The sequence below is a fragment of the Colobus angolensis genome, unplaced genomic scaffold, assembly GCF_000951035.1.
Source record: "Colobus angolensis palliatus isolate OR3802 unplaced genomic scaffold, Cang.pa_1.0 Scaffold114, whole genome shotgun sequence".
In the NCBI taxonomy this organism is placed as follows: domain Eukaryota; kingdom Metazoa; phylum Chordata; class Mammalia; order Primates; family Cercopithecidae; genus Colobus; species Colobus angolensis.
The window spans coordinates 3,936,368-3,948,361 of NW_012112475.1; positions in this window are offsets into that span (position 1 = coordinate 3,936,368).

Here is an 11,994-nt window from a genome sequence, read left to right on the forward strand (position 1 = left end):
AGCTACTTGGGAGGCTGAGGCAGGAGAATGGCGTGAACCCGGGAGGCGGAGCTTGCAGTGAGCTGAGATCCGGCCACAGCACTCCAGCCTGGGCGGCAGAGCAAGACTCCGTCTCAAAAAAAAAAAAGAGAGTAGCGGCCCCATCCTTCTGGCTGCTCCAGCCAAACCTCCTCTCTTTCCTCACACCCTGAATCCATTCCATCAGCAAGTGCTGTCAACTCAACCTTGGAAATATATCTTCTACCCAACTACATTTCGACATCCCCATGGCTGACTCCATGGTCTGAGCCACCATTGCCTCCCATCTGGATCATAGTACCAGCTTCCCCCGGTCTCCTGGCTTCTGAGGTTTGAACCCCACCCTACCCCAAGCCTTGACTCCCCACGTCTAATTGCTACACAGCGACCAGACGGATCTTGTTAGAACATAAGTTAGATCATGTTCCTCCTCCGCTCCAAACCTTCCCATGGCTCCCACCTTACTCAGAATAGCCAAAACCCTCTCTGTGGCCTCCAAGGCCTTACACAATTTGCTGATTTCCATTCCCCCCGCACCTTCTTCTGTAACCCCAACTCCCATCGCTCTCCAGGTTCCTGCATCCTCTCCAGCCAGGATCTTGACTCAGGGCCTTTGCCTCACTGTTCCCTCTGCTGGGGTGCTCCTCCCCATTTGACCACATGGGCAATTCCTTCAAGTCATTGCTCAAACATCACCTTCTCAGTGAGGCCAGCCCTGAGCAGCCTATTTAGAATTGCAACCAGGCCAGGCACCGTGGCTCAAGCCTGTAATCCCAACACTTTGGGAGGCCAAGGCAGGTGGATCACCTGAGGTTGGGCATGGAGACTCGCCTGACCAACATGGAGAAACCCCGTCTCTACTAAAAATACAAAATTACCCGGGCATGGTGGCACATGCCTGTAATCCCAGCTACTCAGGAGGCTGAGGCAGGAGAATCGCTTGAACACGGGAGGCGGAGATTGTGGTGAGCTGAGATAGCACCATTGCACTCCAGCTTGGGCAACAAGAGCGAAACTCCATCTCAAAAAAACAAAAAAAATGCAACCATGCTGGCCAGGAGGAGTGGCTCACACCTATAATCCCAGCACTTTGGGAGGCCAACGTGGGCAGATCACCTGAGGTCAGGAGTTGGAGACCAGCCTGGGAAATATGGTGAAACCCTATCTCTACTAAAAGTACAAAAATTACCCAGTCATGATGGCATATGCCTGTAATCCCAGCTACTCAAGAGGCTGAGGCATGACAATCACTCGAACTCAGGAGGTGGAGGTTGCAGTGGGCCGAGATCACGCCATTGCACTCCAGCTTGGGGGACAGAGCGAGACTCTGTCTCAAAAAAATAAAGGGAAGCTAACACGGGGAATAAATGGTACAGGCAGTTTGAAAATATCAAAATAGAAAATACACATGCCCTTTGATTTCTCCGTCTTATGCAGGTGGATCTATAGGTTCAACTCTACATGTTGGAACACTATAATATTATTTGTAATGAAAACATTTGGAAACAACATAAATGCTCACGGTAGGGGACTAGTTAATAAAATATGGTAAGGCTGAGTGCAATGGCTCACACCTGTCATCCCAGTGCTTTGGGAGGCCAAGGCAGGAGAATCACTTCAGGCCAGGAGATCAAGACCAGCCTGGGCAACATAGGGCAACATAGCAAGGCCCCATCTCTACAAAAAATTAAAAATTAGCTGGGCATGGTGGCACATGCCTGTAGTCTCAGCTATTAATATTTGGGAGGCTGAGGCAGGAGGATCACACCGCTGCACTTTAGCCTGCATACTGAGTAACAAAGCAAAACCCTATCTCTCTCAAAAAAAAAATTGGGGGGAAAGGACACTTTTTTTTTTTTTTTTTTGGAGACAGAGTTTCACTCTTGTTGCCCAGGCTGGAGTGTAATGGCACGATCTCCGCTCACCGCAACCTCCATCTCCTGGGTTCAAGCAATTCTCCTGCCTCAGCCTCTCGAGTAGCTGAGATTATAGGCATGCACCACCATGCCTGGCTAATTTTGTATCTTTAATGGAGACGGGGTTTCTCCGTGTTGGTCAGGCTGATCTCAAACTCCCAACCTCAGGTGATCCACCTGCCTTGGCCTCCCAAAGTGCTGGGATTACAGGCGTGAGCCACCACACCCGGCCAGGACAAGTCTTCTTACAGAAGAATTCCAATTAGTAAATGTAGAAGGATTGAGAGAAATTGAAAATCATCATTAGAACACCAGAATAATAATTGCTGCAGGCAACATCTAGCAATGAACAATAAAATGAGTGTGTGAAACTTTAAGGAGAAACAAGATTTTTTTTTTTTTAGAAACAGGATCTTACTACGTTGTCCAGGCTGGTCTGGAACTCCTGGGCTCAATGGGATCCTCCCACCTCATGCTCCCCAGTAGCTGTTACTACAGGCACATACTACCCCACCAGGCTTGAAACAAGATATTTGCACAGACTCAAAGTATCTACCTCCAAATATGTATTAATTAGTATGACGGTTTTAACAAATGCATACAAGTTCTTTGATGCTCTGCCATCTAGGAAATGGAGTTTAATTTTTCTCCTCTTGAGTGTGGGCTGGACTCAGCAACTTGCTTCTAACAAGTAGAATGTGGAAAAGCAAAAACAGTGACTTCACAGTGGAAAAATCGGTCAGACACCTCCTTAACCAAATGAAGGCTGGCACTGCTAGTCGAAAGTCTTGTTGATATCACAGCCTCTGAAATGATGTGGTGAGAAGGGCACTTTGCCTGGGTGGTATTCTTCCCCCAAATCTGTAACTTCAGCCTAATCATGAGAAGACCCATTCTATGAAAGATCTGACCAGCACTCTTCAAAGGTGTCCAGGTCACAAAAGACAAGGAAAGGACAAGAAACGCTCTCAGGTTGGAGGAGACTAAGGAGACATGGCTGAAGGATACCCCTGTGCTGTCCATGTAACTCTTCGATAAATCTACAATTACTTCAAAATAGAGAGCAAAAAATACAATTGCTGGCCAGGCGCGGTGGCTCACGCCTGTAATCCCAGCACTTTGGGAGGTTGAGAAGGGCAGATTACTTGAGGTCAGGAGTTCGAGACCAACCTGGCCAACATGGTGAAACCCTGTTTCTACTAAAAATGCAAAAATCAGCCGGGCATGGTGGCAGTCACCTGTAATTCCAGCTACTCGAGTAGCTGAGGCAGGAAAATCTCTTGAACCCAGGAGGCAGAGCTTGCAGTGAGCTGAGATTATGCCACTGCACTCCAGCCTGGGCAACAGAGCAAGACACTGTCTCAAAAAATAAAAAATAAAAAATTACTGTGGTCAAGATGGAGTAACAGGGATCTGGTTTAACACACCCCAAGAAGGACCTAAGAAAGGACCATTCCCTCTCCTCTCGGAGGTGGGAAGATCTGGGAAGGAGAGGAGGCTGACCAGTGAGGTCTACCTTCTACTCCACCTCTCTTCTATCCGAGATTCTGACCCCCACACCACCCTGGAGGCTCCCTCCCTCCTGCTGAGTCCAGCATGCCCTCTCCCTCCCTACTAACCCAGGGGACTAGGTTAGCTCAGAGAAGTCTCTCTAACTCACCCACAACTGGACCAAAGAAGGAGTGACCTGGGGCCACTGCCTCGTCCCTGGGAACACTGTGCCAGAGCAGGGAGCTGAGATGCCCCAGGGTAAGAGAGAGAAAGAGTGATTTTTTTTTTTTTCCTAAGACAAAGTTTCACTCTTGTTACCCAGGCTGGAGTGCAATGTGCAATCTCGGCTCACCGCAATTTCCGCCTCCTAGGTTCAAACGATTCTCCTGCCTCAGCCTCCGGAGTATCTGGGATTACAGGCATGCACAACCATGCCCCCTGGCTAATTTTGTATTTTTAGTAGACACAGGGCTTCTCCATGCTGGTCATGGTTAGTCTCGAACTCCTGACTTCAGGTGATCCGCCCGCCTCGGCCTCCCAAAGTGCTGGGATTAGAGGCTTGTGCCACTGCACCCGGCCAAAAACAGTGACAGTCATATAGATGGGGGAGGGATTAATGGGGGTGGAGTGAGAGAGAGCCTGCTGGGGCAGCCTGGAAGGCAGGCGTTCTTTCTGTTCAGCAACATTCCTGCCCCCACAGTCTCCTCCCACAGCTTATATCTAGTGCAGGCTGAGAGTGAATCTGTCTGCCAGTGTTCAAGCCACTGTGTGAACCTGGGCAATTTCTTAACCTCTCTGAATGTCAGGGGTTTTTTGTCTCCAAAATGGGAACAACAAGGATACTAACCCCTTAAGATTGTTTGCACTTAACACAGCACCTGGCACGTAGACATGGGCCCTAAATGCCAGCTGTTATTATGAAAGAGAGAAGACGGAGGTTCAGAACTAGCAGGCAATACATAATCTATTATAAATGGAGGGCTCAGGCAGGGTCCAGTCCTCCAGGGACTCACAGTCTAGTGGAAAGGACAGTCCTGTGGACAGCAAATGGCAATATACCTGGGTAAGTACTGTAATAGAAGAACAAAGTAATATCCTATCACAGGGGCAGGCACGGGGGCAGTGAGAGACAAGCGCTTGTCCATGCCAGGCTCTGTACTCAGTCCATCACATACATTAGGTCTTGCAGTCCTCATACCACCATAAGGTGGTTACCATTATCTCCAATTCACAGAAAAGCAAACAGTACTGAGTGTTTAAGCATCCTGTCTGAGATGGCATAGCTAGTGGAGTTGAAATTTGAACCCAAGTAATCCGGGTCCAGAATACCCTGGATGCAGAAATGACCCCACAGATTCTACAAATGAACTAATCAGGTTGGAGGTCATACTCATAACCCCTCACACAGGTCCACACAGACACAGGCAAGCACACACGTGTCTATTCAGATATACACCAATTCCTGTCTATGACAAGTGCTCAGAAAATCCTCCACAACACCACACCAGGAATGATGTGCATTTGTTGAGGAAAAAATCGGCTCTGAAGACTTCACAGACACATGCAGTGAAATGTAAATTGAGGGACCCACCCAAGATCTTGAATAGCACATTACATGCCTGGATGCACACCAACATGCATTCATGTACACACCAATAGGCATGTAAATGAAGAGGAGGAGGTCTGCAGACACTGACACACTGCATTTGCACTCACTCTGCTACTGAATTTTTTAGCAGCTACATTTAGTGAGCACCTACTCTAGGTAAGGAAAGATAAAGCAGCCAGGCGCTGTGGCTCACGCCTGTAATCCCAGCAGTTTGGGAGGCTGAGGCAGGCGGATCACCTGAGGTCAGGAGGCCAGCCTGACCAACATGGTAAAACCTTGTCTCTACTAAAAATAATACAAAAATTAGCTGGGTGTGGCGGCTCACACCTGTAATCCCAGCTACTCAGGAGGCTGAGGCAGGAGAATCACTTGAATCCAGGAGGTGGAGGTTGCAGTGAGCCGAGATCACGCCATTGCACTCCAGCCTGGGTGACAGAATGAAACTCTGTCTCAAAAAAAAAAAAAAAAAAAGTTAAAAAAGATAAAGCTCAGAGAAGTGAAGTGGTTTGCCCAAACTCAAATGGCTGCCCACCTCAGCCTCTGCAGTGCTGAGATTACAGGCGTGAGCCACCGTGCTGTGCTGTGAATTTATTTTTTACACAAATCTGAGTGCTCACTCTGTACTGGCCCTGGACGGGTCTCTGTGGATGTCTGGTGAGCAAGATGGACACAGCCCAGTCATTGCCATATTAAGAGCTTGAATGACACCAGTCAGGCTGGGGAAATGGGAGGGCCCTTGACATGCAGAGGGACTCAGCCAGTGTGAGCAGGGGTTGTCAGCATGCCTGGGGGAGCAAGAGGCTGTGAGAGATGTGTGTGTGCTTGTGTGCCTGTGTGTGTCCGTGCGTACACATGTGTGCGCCGGCGCAGACAGGGGTTGGCCAATGCAGGTGCCCCCACTAGCACAGTGCATCCTCATTCTTCACCCTCCCAGGCCTCACCCTGCCCCTGTTGTGTGCCAGCTGGGCCTGCCCCACGTCATGCCTGACACCCACGCAAAAGCTTCTTCTTCCAGTCACAGGACAAAGGCCTCCTCAGCCCAGACCGTGGACCCCAGGGGTAAAGACCTCCCAGACCCCTAGTGCTCCTCAGCATGGACCTCTCCACCAGGAGCCCCAGAGTTGTGAGAAACTCACACACCCAAAGCCCACCGCCCTGTGCCCATGTGCATGGAGTGTGCCCAGGTACACACAAGTGCTGGAGATGCCCCAGGGCGGTCCAGACAGATGTGCAGGTGACACATTGGCCACTGAGTTTCCACAGACACTGAGCTAAGTGCTTTGGAGACATGCTGGGTGACCTTAGGCTTGTCACCCTCTCTGAGCCTCGGTTTCTAATCTAAAAACAGGGTAATTATACTCACTCCCAGTCTTGTTAGAATAACCTAATGCATCATGACCTCAACACACCATGATTTTCTTTCCTGAGTTCCTGCCTTCCCAGCTATATTGTCTATTCCTCAGCAGTATCTACTAACTCTTATATCCCCGTTTCTCCTGTGACACTCCATTATACAGGACTCAAATAACTACCTGCTCTAAGAATTGCTGAGTGACGTGTAGTCCTCATAAATAGCAATAATAGTCACTAACATTTATGTAACAACAAGAGCCAGCAATTTTGATTTTTTGTTATGTCGGGCATTGCACTGAGCACTTTACATTCCTTCATTCATTTGACAAACATTCACTGAACAACTGGTAGGTGCCGGGCTCTGTGCTAGACGTGGGGATGCAGCATCTTTGCCCTCAAGGTTCTTACATTCTAATGGGGAAGAAGGGACAGACAAAAGACAATTTGGCTGGGCACAGTGGCTCACGCCTGTAATCCCAACAGTTTGGGAAGCCAAGGCAGGCAGATCACTTGAGGTCAGGAGTTTGAGACCAGCCTGATCAACATGGTGAAACCCCTGTCTCTACTGAAAAAATACAAAAATTAGCCAGGAGGCGGGCACTTGTAATCCCAGCTACTTGGGAGGCTGAAGCACAAGAATTACTTGAACCTAGAAGGTGAAAGTTGTAGTGAGTGGAGATTGAGCCACTGCACCCCAGCCTGGGTGACAGAGTGAGACTCAGTCTCAAAAAAAAAAAAAAAAAAGATAATTTAATACATAAATGGGATAACTTCAAACCTTGACAAGTGCTATGAATAAAATAATGAAGAGTTATGGATTAAAGACAAACTGTAGGGATTAGATGGGGCATGATGCTTGATGAGTGGTCAGGGAGGGCCTCTCTGAGGAGCAGATATTTGATCTGAGACCTGAAGAAGAAGGAAGAGCCTGGGAAGATATAGGAAAAGTTCCAGGCAGATGGCGCAGCAAGGGCAAAGGCCCTGGGGCAGAAGAACTTGGTAGGTTCGAGAACTAGGAGAAAGGGAGCATAGCTGGAGGATGATTCAGCAAGCCTGGCAGGTCTGTTGTGGATGACTCAGCAAGCCTGGTAGGTCTGTCCTGGATGACTCAGCAAGCCTCGCAGGTCTGTTCTGGTTTCAGAATCCAGGCATTTTGTCCTTCATTCCAGGCAGCCTCAGAGACGTGCATCCCTGCCATACACAACAATGTGTGCACATTGGCACACATGCACATGCACGTGCACACACACTCTGCATGCTGACACACAACTAAGGGCCAGACCAGCCATGATAGTCTAAGACGCTAACATTTTTCTCTAGTATCTTGTGGGGCCAAGTAGGAGGGCCAGATGTTACCTTACCCCAGCCTTCCAGAAGCTCTGGGCCAAAGAAAGATTAAATGGCAGGAGAGAAATGGCTTAGTAAGGAGGTGTGGGGGGACTCGGGTGACCTGTGGGGGTACGGAGATGGGGGGAGATGATAGAGCCGCTGGGGACATCCCCTCTGGGGAAATGAGGGAGCACCGAGGACAGAGAAGCAGAGGGAGTGAAGACAGTTCTCAGAAGCGCAGGGCCTTCACACTCACCACAGCCCCCACTCAGCCGACACGCCCTGCTTCCTCTCACCTCTCCGGCTTCACCTCAGAGATGGAACACTCGTTGCCCACCAGGGCAGCCTGGGTGGTGCCGACTGTGAGACAGCTCCTCTTCCACATCTGCCTTTGTGGCTGTAAAATGTGGAAAATTTCATCCACTAGAATAAGAGAAATATCTATGAAAGCTGCAGGAAGATTTTTTTTTTTTTTTTGAGATGGAGTTTTGCTCTTGTCGCCCAGGCTGGAGTGCAATGGCGCGATCTCGGCTCACTGCAACCTCCACCTGCCAGGTTCAAGCGATTCTCCTGCCTCAGCCTCCCGAATAGCTGGGATTACAGGTTTTACAGGATTGCCATCATGCCCAGTTAATTTTTTTTTATTAGTAGAGACGGGGTTTCGCCATGTTGGCCAGGCTGGTCTCAAACTCCTGACCTCAGGTGATCCACCCACCTCAGTCTCCCAGAGTGCTGGGATTACATTTTTCTAAAACAGTTTGGTAAGAATCAAAAATTTTGGTAACACCCAGTGCTGTTGTAGTTCTGGGAAACAGGTACTCACATCCTTTGCTGGCAGGAGGTAGATTGATAACAATCTCTATAGAGGAGGAGCCAGAGATCTCTATTAAAAGTGCAAATGCACAAATATTTGACTGTGCCTAGAAACTCTTCTTCTAGGCAGGTGGTGGCTCCCGCCTGTAATCCCTGCCTCCCAGGCCAAGGTTGCAGTGAGCTGAGATCGCACCATTGCACTCCAGCCTAGGCAACAAGAGCGAAACTGTTTCAAAAAAAAAAAGAAAGAAAGAAATGAAAAAGAAAGAAAGAAAGAAAGAAAGAAAGAAAGAAAGAAAGAAAGATTGATTCTAGGTAATTAAAGATTCTAGCTAATTAAAGGAAATTAGCTCAGAACTTCTCTCTACAACCCCATGTATGAACATTGCAGCATTTTTTGTTATAGCAAAAGACTGGAAATAATTAAATGTTCATTGACAAGGGATGGTTTAAATAAACCAGTACATTCCTAACCATGGAATAGGACCAAGCTGTAAAAACTAACCAGGCAGGTCTTTCTGAACTTTCTGATATGGAAGAGTCCCCAAGATAAATTATTAAATAGGAAGGAAAAAGGCAATCTGAAGGACATGGAGTGTGCTCCCGTCTGTGTAAAAAAGTGACAATAAATAGTCATATTTTATGTACTGAAGGAAACACAAGAAAATGGCTTGACCCCAAGAAGATGAACTAGGAGATAGGAATGGGAGGGAGACTTCTCAAGTATTACCTTTCTGTGCCTTTGAATTTTGAGCTAAAATATTTAAATAAAATATTAATATAATTAATATAATACAATTAATAATTAATATTGAATAAAATAAAATACTTAAAAATCTGCTCCCCGGGCAGTGGCTCACACCTATAATCTCAGCACTTCGGGAGGCCGAGGCAGGTGGATAACCTGAGGTCGGGAGTTCGAGACCAGCCTGACCAACATGGAGAAACCCCGTCTCTACTAAAAATACAAAATAATTAGCCGGGTGTGGTGGCGTATGCCTATAATCCGAGCTACTCAGAAGGCTGAGGCAGAAGAATCGCTTGAACTCGGGAGGTGGAGGTTGCAGTGAGCCGAGATCACGCCATTACACTCCAGCCTGGGCAACAGAAGTGAAACTCTGTCTCAAAAAAAAAAAAAAGTCTGCTCAAAAGTGCCACATACTCCTACACACTTCTTGCCCTCAGCTAAGTTCTGTCCCCAGGGAACTCTCCCTGGAAAAGATAATCTGTCTCCCAAGACAGCAGGCCTGGGTGTGAGTCCTGATTCCATCACTGACCCTAAGTGTGACCTCAGGCAAGACACCCACACACCTGGCTTGTACTAGACAATGCTCTCCAGCACTGACATTCTGTTTCTCCTGCTGGAGGGGCAGGCACAGTGTCTTCTTGCTCTGTAATTCATTCAGTTCACCTAAACTGAGTTACCTACTCTGGGCCAGAGTCTGGGTTTGTCCATTTCTTGCCCTTCATGCCCCACTGCAGTGTCTGGCATGGGAGTTGGTATCCTATAGGAGTTCTGGACAGACTCAGCTTATGGATGAGGAACGGATGGTGGGTCAGATGCACGGTAAGGATGGTCAGGTACAGGCACATGGTGATTGAATAGATTCATGGGGTGGGTCTTTAAGACAACAGCCTTTACTCAATCCTAAGCCCTCTCCACAGCTACCACCCTATTTTTTCTCCCCTTTGCAGAAAAGGTCTTGGAGAAAATTGTCTACCCTCACTGTTTTTAATTTCTCTATCTCTCTCCCTCTGAGACAGGATCTGCTCTCTCACCCAGGCTGGAGTGCAATGGCGTGATCATGGCTCACTGCAGCCTCAACCTCCTGGGCTCAAACGATCTTCCCACCTCAGCCTCCCGAGTAGCTGGGACTACAGGTGTGCACTACCACGCCTGGCTAATTTTTGTAATTTTTGTAGAGACTAGGTTTTGCCATGTTGCCCAGGCTGGTTTTGAACTCCTAGGCTCAAGTGATCCATCCACCTCAGCCTCCCAAAGTGCTGGGACTGCAGGTGTGAGCCACCACACCAGGGCCTCTTATCTCTTAAGTCCATTCCAATCATGCTTCTGCCTGTCACTTCCCCAATTGAAACTGCTCTTGTCAATTTCACCACATTGCTAAATCCAATGCTCAGTTCTCATTCTTCATCTTTTTTTTTTTTTCTTTGAGACGGAGTCTTGCTCTGTCACCCAGGCTGGAGTACAGTGGCACGATCTTGGTTCACTGCAACCTCTGCCTCCTGGGTTCAAGTGATTCTCCTGCCTCAGCCTCCCGAGTAGCTGGGACTTCAGGCACAAGCCACCAAGCCCAGTTAATTTTTGTATTTTCAGTAGAGATGGCATTTCACCATGTTGGCCAGGATGGTCTCAATCTCTTGACCTCGTGATCCACCTGCCTTGGCCTCCAAAAGTGCTGGGATTACAGGTGTGAGCCACTGTGCCCGGCTCATTCTTCATCTTCTTAACCAATCAACAGTTTGACACAGCTGACCACTCCCTGCCCCTTGATGTACTTCTCTTCACTTGGTGGCCAGGCCTCCACTCTCTGCTGGCTTTCCTCCTTCTCAGGCTCCCTGCTTCTCCCATTCCTGTTAGAGCAGTCAGGACTCGGTCCCTGGAGCTCTCATCCAGTCTCACGTCTATGACTCCCAACACTGTATCCTCAGCCCATACCTCTCCCCTGAACTCCAGCCCATACATTCAAATACCTACCTGATGTCTCCTCGAGGATGTCTAAAAGCCATCACAGACTCCACAGAACCAAAGCTGAACCTGGGCTTCCCCCAAACACCTGGCTCCATCTCATTTGATGGCAGTTCCATACCTGTCACTGTTCAGGCCAAGAAACTTTGGCAGCACCTTGATACCTTCTTTTCCCTCACACATCTAGACCATCAGCAATCCTGTTGACTCCACCTTTAAAATACACCCAGAATCCGGGCCAGGCGCGGTGGCACACGCCTGTAATCCCAGCACTTTGGGAGGCCGAGGTGGGTGGATCACCTGAGGTCAGGAGTTTGAGACTAGCCTGACCAACATGGTAAAACTCCTTGTCTACTAAATAAAAAAATTAGCCGGGCGTGGTGGTGCATGCCTGTAATCTCAGCTACTTAGGAGGCTAAGGCAGGAGAATCAGTTGAACCTGAGAGACAGAGGTTGCAGTGAGCCGAGATTGTGCCATTGCACTCCAGCCTGGGCAACAAGAGTGAGACTCTGTCTCAAAAAAAAAAAAAAAAAATTAGCCAGGCACGATGGCGGGCGCCTGTAATCCCAGCTACTCGGGAGGCTGAGGCAGGAGAATCACTTGAACCCGGGAGACAGAGGTTGCAGTGAGCCGAGATTGTGCCATTGCACTCCAGCCTGGGCGACAGAGTGAGACTCAGTCTCAAAAAAAAAAAAAAAAAAGATAATTTAATACATAAATGGGATAACTTCAAACCTTGACAAGTGCTATGAATAAA